Genomic DNA, 11,448 nt, shown 5'->3' on the forward strand with positions numbered 1-11,448 from the left:
ATATCAATCAACAATTAGCTGTTAGAGTGTATATATACACACACACGCACACAAAAACACACTGATCTTAAGAAAATGATAGTAACCTAAAAACCATCAGTTGAATTATTGGGTCTATCATCTTATTTTTTTCGAATTTTAAAGCTTTACGGCAATACTACATTTCTAATATGTGTATATATATGGTTTTTGGTACTGATGGTTTTTAGGTTACTTTCATTTTCTTAAGATCAGTGTGTTTTTGTGTGCGTGTGTGTGTATATATATATACACACACACGCACACAAAAACACACTGATCTTAAGAAAATGATAGTAACCTAAAAACCATCAGTTGAATTATTGGGTCTATCATCTTATTTTTTTCGAATTTTAAAGCTTTACGGCAATACTACATTTCTAATATGTGTATATATATGGTTTTTGGTACTGATGGTTTTTAGGTTACTTTCATTTTCTTAAGATCAGTGTGTTTTTGTGTGCGTGTGTGTGTATATATATATACACACACACGCACACAAAAACACACTGATCTTAAGAAAATGATAGTAACCTAAAAACCATCAGTTGAATTATTGGGTCTATCATCTTATTTTTTTCGAATTTTAAAGCTTTACGGCAATACGACATTTCTAATATATGTCTATTCAAAAACACACTGATGTTAATAAAATGAAAGTAACCCACAAATCTCATGTTTAGTTAGATTTCCAGGCGGCAATTTATTCACACTGAAGGATCGGTATAAATAACGTAAAGATGTAAATAGCGGAGAACACATTGATAAAACAAACAAAAAATATTGAAAATTGAAAACAAATACTTTCCTATTCATTTAAGTCGGATATCACCTCTCAAAATTCATTTTATAGGGAATAAATTAATTTTAGAAGAGCGATCGGCATGTTCAGATTCCTGCTGTGTGAAGCCAAGTAAAATCTTTCACTTTCCGCTTGAGTAAGTGGCACTTCACACTAGACTGTGACAAACATTGTTCATTCGTCAGTGGGAGAGTGCTTTTTGTAGTAACAATATCAATAGCGTTGCGCAGGGCTCAGATCTTTACTATTTAATTCTTCCAGAGATTGTTCACTTTGCATCACTATTGTTATTTGTTTTTTCAAACCCCATCATGTACACCTTACGTCCTCAAGTATTAAGACACAGACTGCTATGCATATCTCTAATGAAGAATGTTAAATCACATTGAAAACCAAACTTATATATATTTCTTTTTTAAAGTCTTTATTTCGTCATGCTTTACACTAAATTAATGCAAGAGAAATAAAAAGGCTAGGAATACATTCCCAGTAGCTACCCATTTTCCTGACAGCCTATCTATTTAGGTCGAGGTGCAATAGGCCTTGTGGCCGCCTCTCTTATCCTTATCCCTATCCCTACACTAAATTAGAAAAACATTAAGTATCATAATTACATGGGATTTATAAAGATTAACAGCATGGTCTCTGAACAGTCAACTGAGTTAGTTTTCAGATGTTATAAAATCAGAACGAATATTATAAATATGTGATGGTAAGTACAAATATTTTTTGAAATTACAAAACAAAATAACATTAATTAAACAAACAACTTGCAAACTACACAGAATTTAACAGTACCATCTGGGTTATGATTTATATTTCTGTAAAGTGAAAAGTAAAGTAATTCCAGTAAAATACGAAGGCTTAACGTCCAACTATGCGTTTGGTCCGAATACATGCTGTTTATTCTTTCCCATCTTCACCACGGCTGCCTCTACTAAAGATACTGACAGAGTGAAAAATTCGCGTATGAGACAGAAACAAGAAGTAAAAACATGAAGAGGGCCGGCAATGACATCTATTTGTGGGCATCTAAATTTCTCACATTATTAATAATTCCATTATTTTTCGTGTCGGATGGAACGAATACATCCTTTCAGTTAATTAACCTTTATGTAAGTTATTGGTTGAAATGAAAAAGTTATTGTCACGAGCGGGATTCGAATCCACCACCTTCAGCTAAATACGCCGCTCCTCTACCACTTGAGACAAGTGCCAATTGCCAAGTTATTCTCAATCAATTTATTAAGTAAAACGAAGTATATCTTCACTAAAGCTCTCCGTGGCCATTTCATTTGTCGCCTAGAATCGAAACCTGATTACACCACTTGAAAAATGGCAAAAGGAGTGTCCGAGTGAATCGAAGTCACGATAGCTGAAGTGGAAAGGAGCGGCGTATTTAGCCGAAAGCCGTGGGTTCGAATCCCGCTCGTGACATTAACTTTTTCGTTTCAGCCAATAACTTACATAAAGATTAATTAATTGAAAAGAATTATTATTAATGATGCTTTAAAGTCATGATTAACAGAATATATTCCGCAAAATGTTGATTAATAAACACTATGTTTTCTTTCAAATTAGCTTCGACTTTCAACATCCAAATTATATAGCCAACTATGGAAACAAAAGACCTGGAAAATCTTCAAAGAGGTTACACTGGCAAAAAAAATTCTTATAAGATATGATAGCCAAACAGAAATGAAAGAAAGAATTAGCATGTAAAAGAATCTCATCAAAATTAGTCAGTGAATGCATCAAAATCTCCAAAACCTGAGGAAGTACAACAACCTAATGATATTTTTGATGCGGGGGACAGGGGAATTTTGGGTAAAGGGAAAGCAGATAGTCTGGCCAGAGGAGGATCTGCACGACCATACATAGGCCCCCAATCTATACTTGGGATAACAAAAACAAGTATAGAATTCTCCATCGGAGAATGGATCCAAACAAAACAAAAGGAGAAGTGGAGAAGCAGAACTCCAGCGGCGCTAGACATAGTAAACTTATGATGAAACAAACCTCACCAAGACTGGAAAAATCATAGATGTAATTAGAGCGGGCCAAACTCAGAGGGGTGGTAGGACTACTAACCGGTCACTGGCAACTCAGAAAATATCTACACAACAAGGGTATATACAACGATGATCCCATTTGCAGATTATGTAATGAGGAGGAGGAAACCGCCACCGATATCATCTTGGTATGCGAAGCAACAGGTAAATGGAGATTTAACCTAACGAATGGAAAAAATTGGGGAATCAAATTGCAGCAACGACAGTCAATGACCTGATACTTCTAAGAAGAAGGTTTGAGTCTATTGCACTGAACTAAGGAACTAGGAAAGTACAATAAGCCAAAAGTTTGCAGTGCCTGGGGAGCACAAACCCCACTTCCTAGTATCATTTTTACCATACCATACCATGAAAACAAATTCAATAAATATTTAGATAATTTGAAAATCTATTTCTTTTCATCTATTAATGTGTAAATATGCATACATATATCTTTTTTGTACTTGTACCTTTTGTTGTATTCGTAGTTTTATCTCGTGGAATTAAAATAAAAATAAAGAACAACTCTGACCTGTTGAATAATGGCTATTTTACATTCCCGGTAGGGGAATGTAGACGGGAGGCCGGTAGGTCGTCGGTTAATAGGAACGAGCCGTTTATTTCCTTCAACCGGCCTCCACTATTAAATTGTGAGGGCAATCTCTTCCGGGGCCCGCTCATTTCCTCCAGCATTAACCCGGTAAAATATGCATGTTGAAGTCATGCAACGCCAACAGGGAGAATGTTAACACCGCAGCTTCAATCGGTTTCCATTAGGACTCCACGGATGTTTATTGTAATCGGCTAAATTTATTTCCAACTGGAGCCTCTTCACGCTCTCGTCTCACTTATTCAATATCGATAAAAAATTTCAATTAACGAACCATTATTAATTTTAATTGGGAAATAAACTCAAATGCATTAAAACAGGGTTGCTTGTTTTTTTCCCCAAGACGGTCGCAACGCAGAGGTCACCCTCGGGGTGCCAGTGTTTTTGAAAAAAAAAGCTCATTTGTAAGTATGTCGGGTTCGAATACAGGGCCGCTGGATTCGAACCCGGGACCTTTATCTTTCAATGATGAGCGGGTCAACCCCTAAACCGTTGCGGCCACCGACGGCCCACTTTTGTTGCTTATTTAAAACTATATTATTTTCATTGTTATGTTAATGGCAACATTATATGTAATATATATATATATATATATATATATATGTGTGTGTGTGTGTGTGTGTGTGTGTGTGCCTTGTTTAAAAAAAATATTTTCGTTGTGCTATGAAGTATAGCTTGTATTATTTCTTGCGTTAGGATCCTAATGAGCTTTTTTCCTTATAAAAAACAAAGGCATTCGTATTTTGTTGTTTATTTCAAACTATATATTTTTTCGTTATATTAATTAAAACATAATTATTTTAATGGAAACCGAATTAAACGAGCTTGGGAATTCATGAGTTATAATAAACACAAAATTTAATTATAATGGTTCGAAAGAAAATTCACAAAAATACCGGAAAATCATTTAGTGATAGATTGACAACTTGTATCTTAGTTTTGCCGTTAAAACGGTTATTACCTCTTCTGGCCTCGCATAGGCCATTCAGTCTCCTAGCCAACGAATAAATAAGGGAAGGACCCTGGGGTGACGGTATTTAATAAAACATGGGAACCTCGAACCTGTATCTCCCCATGGTGAGTCGCATAATTATGTACCTTTCCTAACTATTATTCGGCCTTAGTCAAACCGAAATTTATCCCTTTAATTTTTTTGACATTGAAATTTAACCTTTTCAGAAAATATAATATTGAAAATACTTTGGTAAACAAAAGTGATCATTAAAAATTGATGTATTAAAATTAAAACAGATTTCGCAAACCAACTTGTGTTTCATGGGTCTGTAAAAACTTTTTCGAACTTTTCCCTATGAAATGGAAGTTCATACAATAATTATTATACTTTGAGTCACCATACATATTGCTTTTCATTTACGATCATTAAAACATCTAACTCTGCCCGATAATCGCTAGTTAGTTAAGGCGAGATTTTCATATCTGATGTGAGTTTATTACATGCTTCTTCCATAAATCGTTGTTTCCCCAAGTATGAGTCTGTGACTTGATCCAATGGACCGCTTTTTTTGGCGAAATTTTACAAAAGGGTTCCTGTACATATGGATGTTTGCATCGCATCACATGGAAACATGCTTCTTCTTTAGCATAGCCGTGTCTGACTTATTAAGTTGAAAATAATTTTGAACTTTTTCCACATAAATTTAAGTTTTCTCTTTTCCGACCCAACGTTATCAGATTTTTAATATTAACTTTTTCTCTCAACCTGTACACCCTGAATAATTTATTATTTTTTGAGCATGCTAATAATGAGAATAGAATAACTTTACATTATACTTATTTGGAGATTACTTATTTGAGATCGATTTATTTATTGGGACCATCTTCAGGGCCTGGGATTTACAAACATTGTTTAAATTTTACAAACACATGGAGGATGTGAAAGAAATGAATTTACACAATGCTAGAAAATTTTATGTTCATTCAATGTATTTGTACTCACTCAAAGTGTTCATTTTCTTTGTTGATGTGTCATTCTTGTGGGTCGTGTTGAGAGTGCTAGTGACATATTAATGTTTTATGTATATATATGTGACATAGGTTTAGAAAAATATTTTCTTTATCGAGCCAACGTTTCGATCTTTATTAAGATCATCTTCAGGGCCCGGGATTTATAAACATTGTTTCAATTATACAAATACATGTAGTATGTGAAAAAATGAATTTATACAATGCTAGAAATTTTATACTCAATCAAAGTACTTGTACTCCCTCAAAGTGTTTGTTTTCTGTGTAGATGTGTCATTCTTGTGTTTAGTGTTGAGAGTGCTAGAGGGCTCTTGGTGTTTTATGTATATTACGTTGGATTTTGAAGGGGTGGGGAAGGAAGTCGGGATAGAAAGTCATTTTTATATGAGGAGTCGGCTTCTTTGTGGTGAAAGGAGCCGTCTATGGAAAAAATGGGTAATGATTCGGCCTGATTATCCTTTCAGGATTATATAGACGGGGGTAATTAAGGAAAGGGAAGCCAAATTGTTGAAGAATTAGACTGTGTAGAAATGTTTGATGTGGGGTATATGATGATTGTTTTATGTTATACTGTATGTTTTGTGTGATGTGATGATGATATATGTATGTTATCGATATTGAATTTGATTAATGATATTGGCGTACTGCGACTGAGTTTAAATGTGTATGTTCTGTAATTGATGCGGTGTTTATCTCTGTTGATGTAAACCATTTCTAAAAAGTTATGTTTGTGTTTGTTTTGTTCTGCGTGCAATATTTTTGGATTGTTGAAGTCGAAATTGTGTTAGTGTTCAAAATGGTGGGTGCTGTAGAATTTTGTTTGGGTTGTTTGCAATCATAGATATGTTGCTTTACTCTCTTATATAGATATCGGGATGTAATACGGGTGTAAGTTGCCGGACAATTTAAACAATTGATTTTTTAAATTACGTCAGATTTATTTGGTACTGGTGTGAGATCTTTTAATTTTGGAAAAACGTGTGGGAATTGTTTTTAGTTTTTGAAAGCAATTTTAAAGCTATCAGAAGAGAGAAATGTGTTTTATTTATGTGATAGACAGTGAATGAATTGCATATTTATATTGGCTGTCTGTATTAGATAGATTTGATGTATTATTATTAGTAATAGTGGATGGTGTTAGTGTTGATTATTCTGTTGCTTATGTGTATAGGGTAGTGATTGTTATGGAGGATATGTTTGTAAATCTTTATGTTCTTGTGTTGAAATGATTACATACATTTTATATATTATCATAAAATTATCCCCCATAAATATACCAAATGCTACAGCTTCCAAAAGAACTTCCACAATTATTGCAGTTAAAGATCCATTCCATTTCATAACCGGTTTGGTACGGGCATGGACGTTGATTCCTCCACATACAATAAGCGTGAAGTGTGTTAGAAACCACTGTGACAACTCGAGCTAAATGCGGTGTAGCATTATCATGCATGAACACAAAATTATCCCTGATAAATATACCAAATACTACAGCTTCTAAAAGAACTTCCTCAATTATTGCAGTTAAAGATCCATTCTATTTGATAACTGGTTTGGTACGGGCATGGACGTTGATTCCTCCACATACAATAAGCTTGAAGTGTCTTAGAAAAGACTGTGACGCATAGCACATGAAGCAAAGCGTCCATGTCTTCTCCTCACACTGTCCCGGTCAAGTGATTATTACATACCTATGGTTCCATTACGGATCATTTCGAGTTGATTACCTATTTTAAATGGTGGTTCCGTAGTGCGTTATGAGCAATAATAAAACTATCGTTTGTAGCGTACATCGCGGTCGCCCGCCTTCTCTTCGATCTGCAATTCTGGTTACCCTAAACCGCTAACCTTCGTGGTTAGTGGACGCGGCCCTCCCACGACTGGGCCAATGTAACGGACGGTATAATAATTAATTTTTTACTCATATTCATTGTTTCATAAAGAAATCAATTAACTCACTCGACAAGTTGACTCTGGAAAGAATGAAATGAATGAAATGATTTTCTTTGTTTTTAACCTAAGCAGTTTAAAAGAACTAGCAAGACTCTATGAAAGTAAACAACAAGTTAATAATGTTGTGTTTTTTAATCATTAATACTTAGTTATCATTAATACTTAGATTCACTAATTTCGGGGTCCGCTTGACCAATTAAATTATTACAATTAATTAAGGTTTTTAGTTGAGACGAAAAAAAGTTAATGGCACGAACGGGATTCGAACCCACCTTCGGCTAGATACGCCGCAGCTCTGCCACTTGAGCTATCGTGACCTCGATCTACTCTTACATCAACTTCCTATCTCAACCCCACCTTACGAGTTTTCCCTCCTTTTTGCCATTTTTCAACGCATACTTAATTATTTTGAAAAATAAACAATTAATAACAAGCGTCCGGTTTTTGGATTGTATGTAACCCCACTATATTTAGTAGTCTGATTGACCAAATTACTTCTTTCAATTAACTTTTCTTTGTATGTTAGGTCTTGGTTGAAATGAAAAACTTAGTGTCACAAGACGCTTCTCTAAGCTCGAAGGTCGAGAGTTCGAATACCGCTTGTGACACTAAGTTTTTCATTTCAACCGAGACCTAACATACAAAGAATAATTGTATATAACTTTATTCGTCAATCGCAAAATAATTACCGTCTATCATAAAACACGGTTGATTAAATCCAGCTTTATTTGAATAGAATACTTCTCCATCTTGCAGCTAACAATCTTCTGAGTAAATGAAAGTTTTTCTCTTTTATTCTCATACTTGTCAAGTTTGACGTTTTGAGGTTATCGTTATCGTTTAATGACGGATTATTAAACTTAAATAGTTTTCAGTTTATTATGAATAAAATTAGTAGTGTTTCGTTTAACTTCCAAGAGATTTTGCTCACCAAAATTTCTCGAAAGAGTATTATTTGCTCAGATATTTCAAATTGTCTTACAAATTTGAGATATTTCGATCTCAAAAATTCGTCATTTTCAAATAAAATAAAAATTATGTAAATATTTTACATTTTGGTTCATGTCATTTCCCTTTTTGTGTCGATATAACAAAGTTTATTACAAGCAGGCGGATAAAATTCCATTGCTGTGAAATAATTATATACTTTTAAATATTATGTATTGTTATTAATATTATTTTCTTGAAAAAATATCATTATTAGTTAAGTATGTTTAGGAGTAACTTTACGTTCAGAATTCAGAAATTCAATATGACAGAAGGTTTCTACGATAGTACTTACTGAAAGAATGTGGAAAAACACGAAAAAATTGAAGAAAATAAAGTTAACAAAAATAGCATTTAGTTTCTTATGGAGCTCCACTTCTCAGTATTATCAGCAATTTCAAATTTTTCAAAATAGTTTTGTTAAAATATTTAATATTCCTCCTTGAAATTACTGCCATTTTATGTGGTTTGAAACAGCTTCGATTCAAAATAAGATAATAATTATTGTGTAAGTGCTTGAAAGATGAAAAAAGATTTTAGTAAACCCAAGGGAAAGTATTATTCGGTAATATAAGATATAAATGATTTTTCAATATTTTTATGTCCATTAAATTTTCTAGTGCTTAGCTAAGCAATATCCTGTATAATTTTTCATGAAGATGTATATTATCTGTTCTATCTACCTAGAATGAATTAAATGTTTGTTGAATTAGTACTAAACTGTACTCAATTAAAATTTATGACTATAAACCATTATATTTTGATATAAATAATGTTTTTTTCAAAGTCAGTATTTTATAAGTAGTTATAGATGTAGTTAATGTCTTGTAATGCTATTATACTGTGTTCTGTGCCATAAACGAAACTATATAAATTCTAATTAGATTTGAAAAATGCAATTGCATTGGCAGATGTTTCAGATTTATGAGATTTTCATCGTTTTTCATGACCAGAGACGCCTTCGGATGCATTTTCATGACAGTAACATCATAAGTTGATTTTGCCTTGTATTGATCTGAACGATCTCCTCAGCTTAGTATCTAAAAGTAATTCTTCATGGATTTTTCCTTCTGCTTCGGTAAAACTTGATTTGGGAAAAGACCCCGGGACTTTGAACACGCTCTTGGGAACGGGTTGAAATCGTTAGGGAGATATAGCTGCCCATTCGGCGTGGGGGAAATGATTGATTCACCCCTCCTGGCATCAATAGCTGTGAAGACCGATTTTGAAAACATAGTTCAATAGGAAAACGTTAAAATATCATACTTGTTAATTAATTATATCGGTTGAAATATAATTAACGTTTTTGATCTCTCATTACGTAATTGACGTTCAAAGTTACAATGGTTTAATTACAAAAGAATCTTAACCAAATCAATAATATTTTAAGTTAAATTAAAAATACAACATAAAAAATATTTTTCCTTTAAACGTACATTAGAAAAGGTTTTAGAAAAACATTTTCTTTATCGTGCCGACGTTTCGATCTTTATTGAGATCATCTTCAGGGCTCAAAGTGTTTGTTTTCCGTGTAGATGTGTCATTCTTGTCTGTCCTGTTGAGAGTGCAATCACGACTTTCAAAAATCATCATGTAACTGTCACTAAACACCACACATTATTATATTAGAAAGCTTATTATGAAACGAAATTGATTTTTCAACGAGCTTTAGTGTGTTTTTATGGAATAAATTTGATCTTTTCTTTTTTTAATTAAACAATTAGGAAGGTCTAGATTTGATTGATAAAAAAGATTGTATACATATTGGTAAATTTGGTTAATTATTAAATTAGCTTTCAACAATACAGAGGAAAAAATGTTATGATAAGTTTTTATAGGGCAAACTTGAATAATTCAACGACTATGCTATCTTAAGAAAGTCTTTTGTTTAGATAAAAGATCGAGTTACCTTGTAAATGATACTGATTTTTTCACCTGCCTGTCGAGACCGTTTTCATTACGCTCGTTAACATTTTGTTATTGTAAATAACCAAATGGACTTCAAAACACGAATTTTTAATTTTCTATTGTTCCTCTACGAGATAGCTTTCAAACTAGTTGAAATCGTATATTTTCAAAACGTTAAATGTACAAGAGTTCACGGCCCGTTTTATTAGATTTTTCCAGCGTTTTCCTTTCAATACCTTACATTTACAACCCCCTTATCTCAACTTCCGCCGTGCGATTTTCTTAGTTCTCCGGCACCGACCTCGAGACACGTCTCAACCCTTTAAGTGTGAACGAGGGGGTCTGAGAAATTTATGACCCAAATGAAATATTCAAGCAAGATCGATTTATCACGTGGTAGAAGGGAAAATAAACATTAAAAATATATTACCGTCAGTTTAACGCCTTTCAAGATATTTCGTTTAACTTATGTATACTCTAACGTAATGTTTCGTTATTGTGTCGACACAAAGGGACGCAAACAAGACAAATTAAAAAATTGTACAAATAACTAGTTTTGTCGTTCAATTTGTATGCAACATACAATGAAAATTTATTTAGAAATCGTGAGATGCGGTCTGGTTTGATGTAGGTTTCAAAAAAACATTTTCTTTATCGTGCCATCGTTTCGATCTTTATTGAGATCATCTTCAGGGCCTGGGATTTACAAACGTTGTTTACATATAACAATTACATTTTGGGTGTGGAAAAGTGAATTTATACAATGCAAAATATATTTTTTATATATTCAATCATAGTATTTCTACTCACTCAAAGTGTTTGTCTTCTGTGTAATTGTACCATTCTTGCGTGTCGTGTCGAGAATGCCAGTGAGATTTCGCTACTTTGTGTTTATATACTTTGGATTTTGAAGGGGTGGGGAAGGATGTCGGTATAGAAAAGACATTTTTGTATAAGGTGTTGGTGTTCAAGATGGTGGGTAGTGAGTGCTGTAGGATTTTTCTTAGGTTTTTTGCAATCATAGATAATTTTCTAATTTCCCAACAATTTAGCTTTCCTTTTCCTATTTATCCCTTTCTATATAATCCTGAAAGGATAATCTGGCCGACCCATTACAAACACATTTTTTCCCTTCG

Source organism: Cimex lectularius, unplaced genomic scaffold, assembly GCF_000648675.2.
Source record: "Cimex lectularius strain Harlan isolate CLEC.00 unplaced genomic scaffold, Clec_2.1 scaffold163, whole genome shotgun sequence".
Lineage (NCBI taxonomy): Eukaryota > Metazoa > Arthropoda > Insecta > Hemiptera > Cimicidae > Cimex > Cimex lectularius.